Genomic DNA, 15,072 nt, shown 5'->3' on the forward strand with positions numbered 1-15,072 from the left:
TCCCTAGCCAGTTTATTGCATTGTGTCAGGAGGCATACATCCACACATGCATTCTCATCTGATTTGTTTGACTTTTGGAAAGAGTTTGAAGAAAAGCGGGTCCATGTCTGGACTCCCGGCATATCCCTTCTCACCCCACTGTGTCAGCGGTGTTGTTAAGGTTGATTTACAAGGCTGCAGCCTTACATGCCGCGCTCCTTCACCATCCCTTCTGGGCTCTGGCTTGAAGTGGGAGCCAGCACGGTCTCCATGCCTGGCAGGAGTCCGGTCTCCATCCACAGCCCCTTGAGGATTCTGTTGGACCGGAGCACTCATCCCCAGGGACATGGCCCTGCGTCTCAGCAGCTAAGTACCTGAGACGTTTATGTTGGGGTTCCCGGTTCTTTATTGTAAGGGGAGAGTATGCTGTATGTGATTGTTTTAACTTTTCCGGCGGGTTCTCTAGCTTTTGCCTGAGAACCGCGCCGATGGTGCCTACTTGTCGGCCTCGCTGCTTAAATTTAGGCCCTGGCTTCGCCGGAGGCCTAGTTTCATTTTCCTGCCCTCGCATGTCACTCATGCAGAGGGACAGGTTCGGCTCCTCCCGGCGGCCGTTCTACACAGGGGAGGGACACTCCCCACTGCTGGGGCGTCCCTCCTTCCCTGCAGGTCTCTATAGCCCTCCAGTTCCCGCTCTTTTATAGGAACACCCTCTTCTCAGGCAGAGTTCACTCTGCTCTGGGACATTCTGCATCTCTGCTGAGGTGCTGCGCACTGGGGGACCGGGCTTCGGGATCTGGAGGGCACACAACACCGCGCTCAGCGGTCTGGTAAGTCACAGCCGGTCTCCGGTTGTGGACCTCTGCACCTGTGATTGAACCCCCGGCCTGGGTAGAGTCCTTTTCTAGGTCCATATCCCAGTCATTTGCGGAGTCCATGGGACTTTTGTCCAGGACTTTGATGAATATGCATCAGCCCCCCTCACAGGGTGCCTCTAATACTCTTGACAGAGGACTCCTATCCTCTGACCTCCGTCCATCGGAGCTCACGGAGGATTCATCATCTGATCCCAGACCCCGTCCTTCTAAGAGAAGGCGCAGGGTTTCCTCCCCCTCCCCATCCCACGGCTCTGTCTCAAGAGCTGACTCTCAAGATGAGGAGGATGCCCTCACTGGGGGCTCGGAGGCTATCTATCCCATCGATTTCTCTGAGGGTGACTCAGATCTTAGTGATTTGATTGCTTCTATTAATTCTGTGCTGGATCTCAATCCGCCAGTGTCAGAGGAGCAACTCTCTTTGGCAGAAAAACATCAGTTTACCTCGCCTAAGAGAGTGAAGAGTGTGTTCTTTAACCACTCCAGTTTTCAGACCGCTGTGACCAAACCCAGGGCCTGCCCTGACAAACGCTTTCCAAAGCGTGGTTCTGATGACCGGTTTCCATTTCCACCTGAGGTGGTCAAGGAGTGGTCTCACTCCCCAAAGGTAGACCCTCCGGTGTCTAGGCTATCAGCCCGGACCGTTGTGTCGGTGGCTGACGGCACCTCACTTAAGGATTCCACTGACCGTCAGATTGACCTTCTGGCCAAATCTGTGTATGAAGCTGCGGGGGCCGCGTTTTCCCCGACTTTTGCAGCAGTGTGGGCTCTCAAAGCCATCTCTGCTTCTCTAGAGGAGATGCATTCCCTCACCAAGGAATCTATGCCTGAGATGGTTACCTTAACTGCTCAGGCTTCAGCTTTTTCATCCTATGCCATGTCTGCCATGCTAGAGGCTGCTCACCGCACTGCGGTGGCTTCAGCTAATTCTCTTGTTATCCGCAGGATTTTGTGGCTTCGAGAGTGGAAGGCAGATGCTTCTTCCAAGAAGTTTCTTGCTGGGCTCCCTTTTGCTGGTTCACGGCTGTTTGGTGAACAGCTGGATGAAATCATTAAAGAAGCTACTGGCGGGAAGAGTACTTCCATGCCACAAACCAAGACCAGGAAACCCGCCCAGGGTAGGAATCAATCGAGGTTTCGTTCCTTTTGTTCCTCCAACTGGTCATCCTCTAAGCCTTCCGCCTCGTCCGCTAACTCAGCCAAGGATCAGAAATCCAACTGGCGCCCAAAAGCGCGTCCGCAGAAGACCGCAGGAGGTTCTGCCACTAAGGCAGCTTCCTCATGACTCTCGGCCCACTCCAGCCACGTCCTTAGTCGGTGGCAGGCTCTCCCACTTTGGCGACGCTTGGTTAAAGCAAGTCTCCGATCAGTGGGTGAGAGACATCATATCTCACGGCTACAGGATAGAATTCTCTTCCAGCTCTCCAAACAGATTTTTTCTCTCAACTCCCCCCTGCTCCAAGGCCGCCGCCTTCTCGCAGGCCGTCGCGTCCTTGCAGTCAAACGGAGTGATTGTCCCAGTTCCCGCTCAGGAACGGTTCAGAGGTTTTTACTCAAATCTCTTCCTAGTTCCAAAAAAGGACAGTACCTTCCGGCCCATCCTGGATCTCAAGCTTCTCAACAAGCATGTCCGGGTGCGGCATTTTCGCATGGAGTCTCTGCGATCAGTCATTGCCTCTATGACCCAAGGGGAGCTCCTGGCGTCCATCGACATCAGAGATGCCTATCTACATGTGCCAATCGCAGTGTCACATCAGCGTTGGTTACGTTTTGCGATAGGAGAAGATCATTTCCAATTCGTGGCTCTCCCCTTCGGGTTAGCCACGGCCCCTCGGGTATTCACCAAGGTCATGGCGGCAGTGATTGCGGTCCTGCACCTCCAGGGGTTAGCAGTGCTTCCTTATCTGGACGACCTTCTTGGCAAGGGTACATCCAGCGCAGACTGTCAGCGGAGTGTTTCGCTCACTCTCGCCACCCTAGCCCAGTTCGGGTGGATTGTCAATCTTCCCAAATCCACTCTCACTCCGACCCAGAGTCTCACGTACCTAGGGATGCAGTTCCAGACTTTGCCGGCACTTGTGAAGTTGCCCTTAGACAAACAGCTGTCACTCCGGTTGGCGGTGCGCTCTCTCCTGAGGCCCCGCCGTTATACCCTCAGGCGTCTGATGCAGGTGCTGGGTCAAATGGTGGCCTCCATGGAGGCGGTTCCCTTTGCCCAGTTCCATCTGCGTCCTCTGCAGCTGGACATTCTCCGCTGTTGGGACAAGCGGCCTTCCTCCTTACAGAGGTTAGTGGCTCTGTCGCCACGGACCAGGAGCTCTCTTCAGTGGTGGCTTCGACCCCTCTCCCTGTCCCAAGGGCGCTCCTTCCTGACTCCGTCCTGGGTGATTCTCACCACGGATGCCAGCCTATCCGGCTTGGGAGCGGTACATCTCCACCACAGAGCACAGGGCACTTGGACTCCGTCCGAGTCAGCCCTTTCAATCAATGTGCTGGAAACCAGAGCTGTGCTTCTAGCTCTCCTAGCCTTTCACCACCTGTTGGCGGGCAGGCACATTCGAGTCCAGTCAGACAACGCGACAGCGGTTGCCTACATCAATCACCAAGGCGGGACACGCAGCCGCCTGGCAATGTTGGAGGTCCAACGCATTCTTCAATGGGCGGAGGACTCAAAGTCCACCATATCCGCAGTCCACATCCCTGGCGTAGAAAACTGGGAGCCAGATTATCTCAGCCGTCAATCCGTGGACGGTGGCGAGTGGTCCCTGCACCCGGCAGTGTTTCAGTCAATCTGCCGCAAGTGGGGCACTCCGGACGTGGACCTAATGGCATCCCGTCACAACAACAAGGTTCCGGTTTACGTGGCTCGCTCCCACGATCCTCAGGCCTTCGCCGCGGACGCTCTGGTTCAAGACTGGTCCCAGTTTCGTCTGTCCTACGTGTTTTCCCCTCTAGCTCTCTTGCCCAGAGTCCTGCGCAAGATCAGAATGGAGGGCCGTCGAGTCATCCTCATTGCACCGGACTGGCCCAGGCGAGCTTGGTATCCGGACCTGCTTCAACTGTCCGTGGAGATGCCGTGGCATCTTCCGGACCGTCCAGACCTGCTCTCGCAAGGTCAGTTTTTCCGCCCGAATTCTGCGGCACTCAAATTGACGGCGTGGCTCTTGAGTCCTGGATTTCGACGGCTTCTGGTATTCCTCCTGAAGTCATCTCCACTATGACTCGGGCCCGTAAGTCTTCCTCCGTCAAGATCTATCACAGGACTTGGAAAATGTTCCTGTCCTGGTGTCGCTCTTCTGGCTATTCTCCTTGGCCATTCTCGTTGCCGACCCTTCTGTCTTTTTTACAGTCCGGTCTGCAGCTAGGACTGTCCCTCAACTCTCTCAAGGGACAAGTCTCAGCTCTATCCGTGCTGTTCCAGCGACGTCTCGCCCAGCTGGCTCAGGTCCGCCCCTTCATGCAAGGTGCGTCTCACATCATTCCGCCTTATCGGCGGCCCTTGGATCCCTGGGACCTTAACTTGGTCCTCACGGTATTGCACAAACCCCCTTTCGAGCCCCTTAGGGAGGTTTCTTTGTATCGTCTTTCTCAAAAGGTGGCCTTTCTAGTTGCCATAACTTCTCTCAGGAGAGTCTCTGATTTGGCTGCGCTCTCCTCGGAGTCACCTTTTTTAGTTTTTCATCAAGACAAGGTGGTTCTCCGTCCGACTCCGGACTTTCTTCCTAAGGTGGTCTCTCCCTTCCACCTTAACCAGGATATTTCCTTCCCTTCCTTCTGTCCGGCCCCTGTTCATCGCTTTGAGAAAGCGCTGCATACTCTAGATCTGGTGCGTGCTCTCCGGATCTATGTGTCTCGCACCGCTGCGCTTAGGCGGTGCACCTCTCTTTTTGTGCTAACCACAGGGCGGCGCAAGGGTCTCTCTGCTTCTAAGCCGACCTTGGCCCATTGGATTAGATCGACCATTTCGGACGCCTACCAGAGTACTCAGGTGCCTCCCCCGCCGGGGATCAAAGCACACTCGACCAGAGCTGTCCGGTGCCTCTTGGGCCTTTAGGCACCAGGCTACGGCTCAACAAGTCTGTCAGGCTGCCACTTGGACTAGCCTGCATACCTTTTCGAAGCACTACCAAGTGCATGCTCATGCTTCGGCAGATGCGAGTTTGGGCAGACGCATCCTTCAGGCGGCTGTCGCCCACTTGTGAAGTTAGGCTCCGCCTACTTCTTAGTTTTTTCTGTTTATTTCCCACCCAGGGACAGCTTTGGAACGTTCCATGGTCTGGGTCTCCCAAAGGAACGATAAAGAAAAAGAGAATTTTGTTTACTTACCGTAAATTCTTTTTCTTATAGTTCCGTATTGGGAGACCCAGCTCCCTCCCTGTTGCCTGTTGGCAATTTTCTTGTTCCGTGTGTTATCACCGGCTGTTGTCGTGGACAGAGTCTCCGGTTGTTCCGGTTCTTACTCGGTTCTACTTGTGGGTGGCTATTCTCCTTCAGCTTTTGCACTAAACTGGCTAGGACTGGCTACCAGGGGGTGTATAAGCTCAGAGGGAGGAGCTACACTTTTAGGTGTAGTACTTTGTGTGTCCTCCGGAGGCAGAAGCTAAACACCCATGGTCTGGGTCTCCCAATACGGAACTATAAGAAAAAGAATTTACGGTAAGTAACAAAATTCTCTTTTTTTCTTTTTTTACGTTATTTACTAGTCCCCTTAAGGGAAGTAAAGCTGCGATCGTCCACTTGCTTGTTCTATACATAGCAGTATAGCAGAAATCGCGATCTGTGAATGCTGACTCGCAGCTGGCAGACAGTGTGATCACCAGCTGGCTGTCATGAAAACACATAGGCGCCCAGCGATCATATCACAGGCGTACTGATGGTAGCAGGGAATGATAAGCTTGCCACTAACATGTGTTAAATCCTGCTTTCAGGGATTGACAGTGGGAATTAACTTATCAGCCTTGGGCAGATCTCCTATCCATCTGCGGCTGTTAAAGGCAAATGATGGCTCAGCCATCGTGCAGGGAGAAATTCAGGCTCAGCCTGTGAGCCCGCATCAAAGGCAGAGACATGACCTTTGACATAAATAGGTCGTGAAGGAATTAATGCAAGAACAAGACCTATCTGAGAAAACGTATTGAAACATGCTAAGAAACTAGGCTAATAGGTTCTAAAACTGTACACAAATCAAATCAAATCAAATAAGCTTTATTGGCAGGACCAAATACAAATTAGTTTTGCCAAAGCAAGTGTACATTAGGGCCTGGGGCTGTGGGGATGGTGGGTGGGGATTGTAGGAAGGATGGATGGGGCACATCCAGGGTGGGGACTGTGGGGGCACTTCTAGGATGGGGGCTATGGAAGTCCATGGCTTATGATGGGGCATATCCACGGTGGGGACTGTGGTAACGGTGGATGGGGCATATCCAGGGTGGGGATTGGGGGGCCACATCTGGGATGGGGGGCTATGGAAGTCCATGGCTTATCATAGTTCTCTTTCTCGAAGTCTATGACATTCGCTCACATACCGCGCTGCTATCTCCACTGCGCTCTCTTCTTCCCCCAGCAGGATATATATTTTCTCTTCCTCCTTCATGGAGCTGAAATCCGGGAAGAGATGGGAGAGTCTCCTGAAGTGAGTGTCCCTCACTGCTGAGTACTTGGTGCAGTGTAGCAGGAAGTGGGTTTCATCCTCCAGGGCCTCCAGGTCACAGTGTGGGCACAGTCTGTCCTCCCTTGGCTTGTAGCTCTGCTTGTGTCGACCGGATTCGATGGCTAGACTGTGGGCACTGAGTCTATATCGGCTCAGGGTCCTGCGGTCTCTGGGGTCCGGGATTTTCTCCAGATACGGGGCCAGTCTGTAGTCTCTCTGTAGACTCTGGTACGTGGTCAGTTTCTGTGAGGTGTTGATGTCGGTCCTCCAGTCACTGACATACCTCTCCTGGCCCTCGTCTACCATCTTCCTGATTCTGGTTCTTGTCAGGCTGCTGTGATTGGTTATTTTGTCCAGTTGGGTTTGGGAGAGCTGTGCCAGGGGTCCTGGTTCATCTGGCCCACGTATATGTATCAGAGCTTTGTGGTGATGGGAGCTTGGATTGCTACTCTGTAGGTGAGCCTGAAATGATAGTGACCTCTTCAGAGCTGCTAGGTGTAGAGGGAATCTGCCCAGCTCAGCTCGACAGGCGCTGTTGGAGGTGCTTCGATGGACCTGGAGAAGGTGCTTACAGAATTCCAGGTGGAATATTTCTGTTGGGCTGGAATCCCACCTTGACCAATCTGGGTAAGTGTGAGGGCCCCAGACTTCGCTGCCATACAGGAGGATTGGGGCAATGATGGAATCGAAGATTTTTAGCCAGACCCTCACTGGTGGCTTCAGATGATACAATTTCCTTCGGATGGCATAAAAGGTTTTGCAGGCCTTGTTTTTCAGGGTCTCTATGGCTTGTTTAAAGCTCCCTGACTGGTGAATTTCCAGGCCCAAGTAGGTGTATTTGTCTGTTCCTGTTAGAGTGTAGCCGTTTACGACAAATGAAGGATGCTGGTCAAATCTTCTTTTTCTCTTCTGGAACACCATGATGTTGGTTTTCTTTAGATTGATCGGTAGTGCCCATGTGGAGCTGAATTTCTCCAAAATTTGTAGGTTGTCTTGGAGACCTTTCTCGGTTGGTGACACCAGCAGTAGGTCATCTGCATAGAGCAAGAATTTCACCTGGGCGTCATGGAGTGTGAGACCTGGAGCAGGTGAAGATTCCAGAGCAGCAGCCAGCTCATTGATGTAAATATTGAAGAGCGTTGGACTTAGGCTGCAGCCCTGTCTGACTCCTCGGCTCTGCTGGAAATAAGCCGTTCTTCTACCGTTCACACTCACGCTGCAGAGGTTCTCGGTGTAGGAGCTTTTGATGACATCGTAGGTCTTTCCTCCTATTCCGCTTTCCAGCATTTTTAAGAACAAGCCCGGGTGCCACACTGAGTCAAAGGCCTTTTTAAAGTCTACAAAGCAGGCGTATATCTTCCCATGCTTTGTATTGTGGACGTGGCTCTGAATGAGACTGTGCAGGGTGTAGATGTGGTCCGTGGTGCGGTGGTTTGGCACGAACCCTGCTTGGCTTTTGCTCAGGACATTGTGCTCGGTAAGGAAACTGATGATCCTTTTGTTTAGGATGCTGTTGAACAGTTTTCCCAAGTTACTGCTGACACATATGCCTCTGTAGTTGGCAGGGTCATACCTGTCCCCACTCTTGTGGATCGGTGTAATGAGTCCTTGGTTCCAGGTACGAGGGAAGTAGCCAGCACTCAGCACAATGTTGAACAGTTTAACCATTGCAGCTTGAATTTCTGGTGGGCTGTACTTAAACATCTCTGGGGGGATTCCATCCAGACCACTAGATTTTTTACACTTTATGGAAGTGATTTTCTCTGCAACTTCCTGTAATGTAATTGGTGTGTCCAGTGGGTTTTGGAAGTTTTTGATTTTCTCTTCCATTGCCTTTAGTTTTGATGTTATGTTTTCCTGCTCTTGGCTTAGTCCTTCTTTTGGGATGTCTTTGTAGAGGTCTCTGAAGTACTGGAGCCAGATGTTGCCATTTTGGATATGGGTATCAGTCTTTTTCTTGCTCTTTGTGTCCATGTGGCTCCATATTTCCCAGAAGGAGTTGTCTTGGAGGGCGTCTTGGAGTTGGCTAAGTTTGGTAGAGATGTAGCTCTGCTTCTTCCTCCTGAGGATGGTTTTGTACTGCTTTTGTATGGTGTCATAGGCTTCCCTCAGGTCTGGGTTGTTGGGGTCTCTGTGTTTATTGTTTGAGGCTGTTCTCAGGGTCTTTCGAACGGCTTTACACTCTTTGTCAAACCAACCATTGATCTGCTTTTCTTTTGGCCTCTTGTAGTTGACTTGTTTGAGGTCGGACAATTTGGCCATGGTGTGGAATATTTTGTTGAGGTCTTTTGCAGCTTGATTCACTCCTTCTGGGTTTGACTTGTACTTGTAGCTGTAGAAGTTGTGGAGCATCTCTTGTAATTCCGGTCTGTTGGGAGCCTCTTTATATTTTATTTCTGACGTCTTGGACCATTTATAGGATGGAGGTCGGTTGTAGAGGCTGCTCTGCTGTGGCTTTTGTGTGGATGGTTTCTCTGTAGATTTTATGTACAGGAGAAGTTGGCTGTGGTCTGACAGGTGCGTTTGTGGGGTGACTATGAAGGCGCTAATATTTGCCGGGTCCATATCTGTAATGGCGTAGTCTACTACACTCCTTCCTACATGGGAGTCTAGTGTATATCTTCCCAGTGAGTCTCCCTTTGTACGTCCATTAAGAATATGAAGACCTAAACTTTTACATAAGTTCAGGAGCTTTTTGCCACTTTTGTTGACTGTACTGTCATAGCTGTTTCTCTCTGAGTGTTCTGAGTCGTGACTGTCATTCTCTGCCCCAAATATGTAGATGTTTCCGTCTGTGGTCAGAAAGTCTTTTTCTCTCCCTGTTCTTGCATTGAGGTCTCCAAAGATGAGAACTTTGCCCAGGACCTGATAATGGGTGGCTTCTTCTTGTAAGATCTCAAAGCTGTCTGGATTGAAGTAGGGGGACTCTGGCGGTGGTATATAGGTGGTGCAGAGGTAGACATCGGACTGAGAGGTGAGGATGGAGCTGCTGATTCTGATCCATATGTGGCTGCCTCCTCTCTTCACTGGTGTGATGTACTGGTGGAGCTCTTCTTTATACCAGATCAATATTCCTCCTGAGCAGCGGCCCTGTTTGATGTTTTTATTTTTAAGGGCAGGGACAGAGATTTCTCTGTATCCGATTGGCACCAGAGATTCGTTTTCAGCTCTGGTCCATGTTTCCAGGAGGATCTGAATGTCTATATTCTTCAGTCTTTGAATAAAGTCGGGGTCATTTGTTTTACATCCAAAGGCCGAGGTGCTCAGGCCTTGGATGTTCCAGCTGCTGATTGTGAATGAGGTCATTTTTTTTTTTTTTTTCTATATACCTCATGTGTATATACCTTGTAATGAGTGCGGCTGTGTAAGACACTCTGGATTTACGACTGGTTTATAGGTATGTTAGATCCAGTCACATTAGTTTCCTGCACAATGTGCTGAGCAGGGTTCTAATCTCTTCCATATCTCTGCCCTGCATGTCTCTGTGTGGGGTTGATGGTCCCCTCCATGGTGGTCTCCTCCTCTGATGGCCCGATGTTGGGTGAAGGGCTTTGTTTCTGGCCTCCTGTGATGAAATTGGGGTTTCCTGTCTTTTTATTGTTGGGGGTCTTTCCATGGGATTTTGGTTGTTGTTGAGTCCAGGCATGGGGTCTCTGTTTAGTATAATGTCCTTCAGCTCTTTGGCCAGTAGGCTGACCCCTTGTTTGTTTAGGTGCTTGTCGTCGTAGAGGTGTTGGTGTTTTATGGAGGGGTGTTGTGCCAGGATCACGTCGGGCACAGCCTTGATTCTTGTGGTCAGGTCCGTGTTGATGTTCTGGGTAGTTTGGCTGGATACATCATTTCTTGGGAGCAGAGATGATAGAATTATTTTGCTGTCTGGGAATTTTAGTTTTGCCGTCTTTGCTAGTTGGGTCAGTTGTCCTGCGATCTGCTGGTGTTGGGCTGGCAGATTGTTTGTTCCTGTGTGTATAAAAATATGATTTGGGCTTGTGAACCGTGGGTTATTGATGACTGCCATCACCTGCTCAATAGTTGCACAGTGGATTTTTTTGACCCTTTTTCCTGGAAATAGTCGCCATGTTTTCAGGTATTTCCCATTTGAGTCCATTATTAGGATGGTATCAAAACGTTGTGAGGTCACGGGTGGGGTACGTGGGTGAAGCTGGGGGTCTGTGCTGGAGATTTTGCTGGTGGCTAGTTCTCTTCTCTTTTCTGTTTCTCTGGTTTGTGGTTCACTTATGTTATTTTCAGGAGCATTCATATTGTTGGAGTTATTTGGTATCTCAGTGTCCTGGCCAGTGGAGGCCATTGTGTCTGTTCTGGTGTTAGTTACCATAGCTCCCTCCTGGCCAGTGGGGGCCATGTTGTCTTCACTCCTCTGTGTTTCTATGGCGTCCTCCTGTTTCAGGTGTCCCGGAGTCTTCAGCTCTGTTATCTCCTGTCTCAGTCGGGCATTTTCATGCTGCAGTTCACACATTTTGCTTCTTATTTCCTGCAGATGCATATTCACTGCTGCATATTCACACCTCAGTTTGCTTATCTCATTCATTACTTGGTCATTTGCATTTCTGTCACCAAGGTTTCTTTGAAGTTCTTCTTTAAATTGTACAAAGTCTCTTTCTAGTTGAGATAAACAGTCTCTGAGGGTCTCGGGTGAGGGGTGTGAAGTGTTGGGGGCTGCAGTTCTGTCTCTGGAGGTCTCTGTAGAGGTGATGGTGGCTGCTGGGGTTTGTTGTTCTTTGCAGTTTTGTGCCTGGAGTTTAATTTGAGAAAAGCTGTCTTCAAATTTCTGTAAGTTTTCCTCAGCCCCTTGTACCATGATTATGCCGTTATTGTACACGTTTATGGTCAGTGAGTTGGTCTCGTCTTCTTTTTGGTTTCTAATTCTGATCTGCTGGCCCTTATGATTGCCGTTCTTGGATATATACTTATATTGATTGCACAGAGCGGTGTGCCAGGCTAAGGGCTGGTCTGTGAAAAATAAATAATTGGTTTTCCTTTTATCTTCCTCTTTAGAGGTAAAATCAGGAAAGAGGGTCTCTGGCTCTTCTCTAATCTTTGCATGTTTCATGGCTTTTTGTGCATGAATGCTTTTCTGCCCTTCAGAGTATGTGATTTCCAGAGTGTGTGACCTCCTGGTGTCGGGTGTCTCCAGCTCTGCTCTCTGCCCAGTTACTTGTTCTACATTTATATTTTCCATTTTTATAATAATCCTTATTTATCAGAGATGTAATTACAGCACTGTCTGTAGGTTGTGGTATGGATGGAGGATGGTCCTACCTTTAGATGTGCAGATCTCTGGGTGTCAGATGTCAGTTTGGAGTCCTCCTGTTGTATGTGATCTGTCCTTCAACAGGTTTTTTCTTATGTCCTTTAAATCCTCTATTTCCTCTTTTTTCATAAAAATCTTTAGTCCAGCTCAGTCCAGCTCGCTTTCCTGTTCCACAGAGTCGAATTTTTCAAGGTTTTGTCTTACTGTTCGCTCATTACAAGGTATAAATGATGAAAAACTCAGGAGCTCATCTTCAATGCTGCTTACTCCTAGGAATGGTGGGCGGGGTATAAACATTTATAAAAGTAAGTATTGCAATTGTAAATTGGCTTGTGTCATCGAAACGGAGTTGGCGTTTTATGGTTGTTTAACCTAAGGTGATAGAATACTTGAAGGCTCCATAGACTAAATCGATGATATAATAGACTAGCTACTAAAATGCAGTAATGATGAAGTAGATAAAATGTGTCAGAAGTAATTACATCTTCCTCTGGATCTTGAAAATTAGAGCCAATCAACAAATTTAAGCAGCATCTTTGTTTTCAGCACCACAAAATTAGTCAGGTTCAACGGTTTTTCTCTCTGAACCAATTTGGCTGTAGAACAGTGTTATCAAAGCTTACACTGGGGCATGTACTTCTCTCCTTATGATGCTGACAAATTATAAGCAGGTAGAAAGACCACGTCCCCAACATAGCTCAGAGCAGGTATCCCAGTGTCTGAGCTGTAATCACACTTATGTCCTGTGCGCACTAGGCGTTTTTACCTGCGGTTTTACCCACTGTTCTGCTGCAGAAATTTCTTGAGAAATGTTTGTAATTTTCCTGCAGACATTTCCCAGCAAAACTTATGGGAAAAAAAATAGCTGTGCGCACACTGCGTTTTTTTTCTTAAGAAAATTCTTTCTGAAGATTTTCTTGAGAAAATGTCTTGAGAAAATGTGCCTGTCACTTCTTTTCCGCAGGTACCTGCGGTATACTCTCGGTATTTCACTCCATTCACTGTAATGTAATCGCGAAATACCGGGGGTATACCGCAGGTAGCAAATGATGTGCGGTATACCCCCGGTATAACCGCGATTTACCTGCGGTAATGTTCATCGCTGCCTGCGGTTTTGCAGGAAGTGATGTCATTATGGCAGGAAGAGGAAACGGAGCAGAGAGTAAACACACACGTCACACTCCCTGGACGCCGCACAGAAGCACTTCCGTGTGACCTCCAGGTGCCCTTGCATTCTGTGTCCCGCTCCAGCCCCGCCGCTGCCCGCCCTGCAGTGTCAGTGTCTGCCTGCAGTGTCAGTAGCTTGTCACCCTGCAGTGCTGGCAGCCGCGGGGATGCCGAGCGCTGCTGTCAGGAGGTGAGATGAGATCATTACCTGCTGTGACGATCTCCTGCCTCCTGACGCCACCGCTGTCACTGCCGTCTATGCCCACGGCCTGAGACTGTCACTAGCGGTGATGTCACGGGCTCTCGCGATACTGCTGAGAACGCGGCGGGCATAGAAGGCAGTGACAGCGCTGATGGCAGGACGGCAGGAGATCATCACAGCAGTTAATGATCTCATCTAACCTCCTGACAGCAGCACTTGTCACGCCCTGCAGTGACCTGGGCTGACCTATTGATGTTAGCTCGTCACTGCATAACTCTCCCAGCCAATGGTGAACATTTTGTTCTTCATTGACTGGGACAGTGACTATGGTATGGATCGCCATGGGACCCCCTTATTGGATTACGCTGGACCAGGATTTGATTGTTCTTGTCAGTATATTGGTGAAAGAGGTAATGTGGAGAGTGTTTTTTCAAATAAAACTTTTTTTGTCTATTTTTTTTATTTCTTACTGACTGGGTTGGTGATGTCGGGTATCTGATAGACGCGTGACATCACTAACCCCAGGGCCTGATGCCAGGTGACATTACACATCTGGCATCAATCCCATATATTACCCCATTTGCCACCGCACCAGGGCAATGGGATGAGTTGGGGCGAAGTGCCAGGATTGGCACGTCTAATGGATGCGCCACTTCTGGGGCGGCTGTAGCCTGCTATTTTTAGGCTGGGGAGTGTCCAATAACAGTGGACCTCCCTAGTCTGAGAATATCAGACCCCAGCTGTCCGCTTTACCTTGGCTGGTGATCCAATTCGGGGGGGACCCCACGTTTTTTGTTTTAAATTATTTATTTAATGTAAAATAACAGCGTGGGGTGCCCTCTGTTTTGGATTACTAGTCAATGTGAAGCTTCCAGCTGTGGTCTGCAGGCTGCAGCCGTCTGCTTTACCCTAGCTAGCTACAAAAGATGGGGGGACCTCACGTCAATTTTTTTTTTTATTATTTATTTTTTGGCTAAATACAAGGCTAGACACCCTTTAGTGCCAAATGAAAGTCACAAAAGGGTGCCAGCTTAGAATATGCAGAGGGGGTGGGACATTATATAGGTCTTTCTCATCTATCTATTGATCTATCCATCTTTCCCTCTATCCATTATCTGTCTATCGATTTATGTATCGATTATCTATATTATTTATTGCAGTTCAGCATAAAAAAAACGCATGGACCAACCTGCGGAAAAATCGCAGCCAAAACGCATGCGTTTTTCCCACGGTTTTGGGACGTTTTTTTTTTTTTTTTTTACCACAGGCTAGGTAATCTTCAACTGCCGGAAGTTTCTCAAGAAATTTTCTTGCGAAAAATCACTTTTCTAGTGCGCACATAGCCTTATGTCCGCTGTGCTCAAGTAATTACTCGCTTTCCTATTAGATCAGGGCTGCCATTACAGCTCACACAGGAGCGTCTGTGCTAGGCTGCTCCTGAGTGAGATGTTTTTATACCCTGCTCTATTCTCACTGCAGACCAATTACAATTTGATCTGAGCACAACAGACACCAGTGTGATACTGACACATCTTCACATAGGCAGTGCAGACAAGGGGCAGCACAGTAGAGCTGACCGTGCTGTCAGAGGAGGAGAGCTGATGGAATAGTTTGTAATATGTCAAAGCTACACTCAGCTGTGCTGCCTCTTCCCCCCACAGTGACTTTATTTGAGAGGTGATAGTCATCTGGGCTTTCTAATCAAGCAGGAGGTTAGACCAGGAGATCACCGCTGTCTGTCATTATACATCACACACTGAGAAGTCTGCTGGAAGTTATGGTGGGAGTGTGTTGTCTTTCTGTCTGCTTATGATTGGTGCTAATATCTCAGAAACCTTAAGAACAAACCTTTTTTCCATTCTGCAGAACCCTATTACATTGTATCCTGTTACCCGTGACAAATTTGGTGAAAGGTTCTTTTAAGATG

General features: G+C 49.1%; 1 protein-coding gene across 7 annotated transcripts in view; it reads left to right on the forward strand.

The window, feature by feature from the left end:
* Positions 1-15,072, forward strand: part of PCM1 (pericentriolar material 1) — a 382,937-nt gene that overhangs the window by 295,287 nt on the left and 72,578 nt on the right. The gene's annotated exons all lie outside the window — the stretch shown is intronic.

The sequence above is a fragment of the Anomaloglossus baeobatrachus genome, chromosome 1 (assembly GCF_048569485.1).
Source record: "Anomaloglossus baeobatrachus isolate aAnoBae1 chromosome 1, aAnoBae1.hap1, whole genome shotgun sequence".
Lineage (NCBI taxonomy): Eukaryota > Metazoa > Chordata > Amphibia > Anura > Aromobatidae > Anomaloglossus > Anomaloglossus baeobatrachus.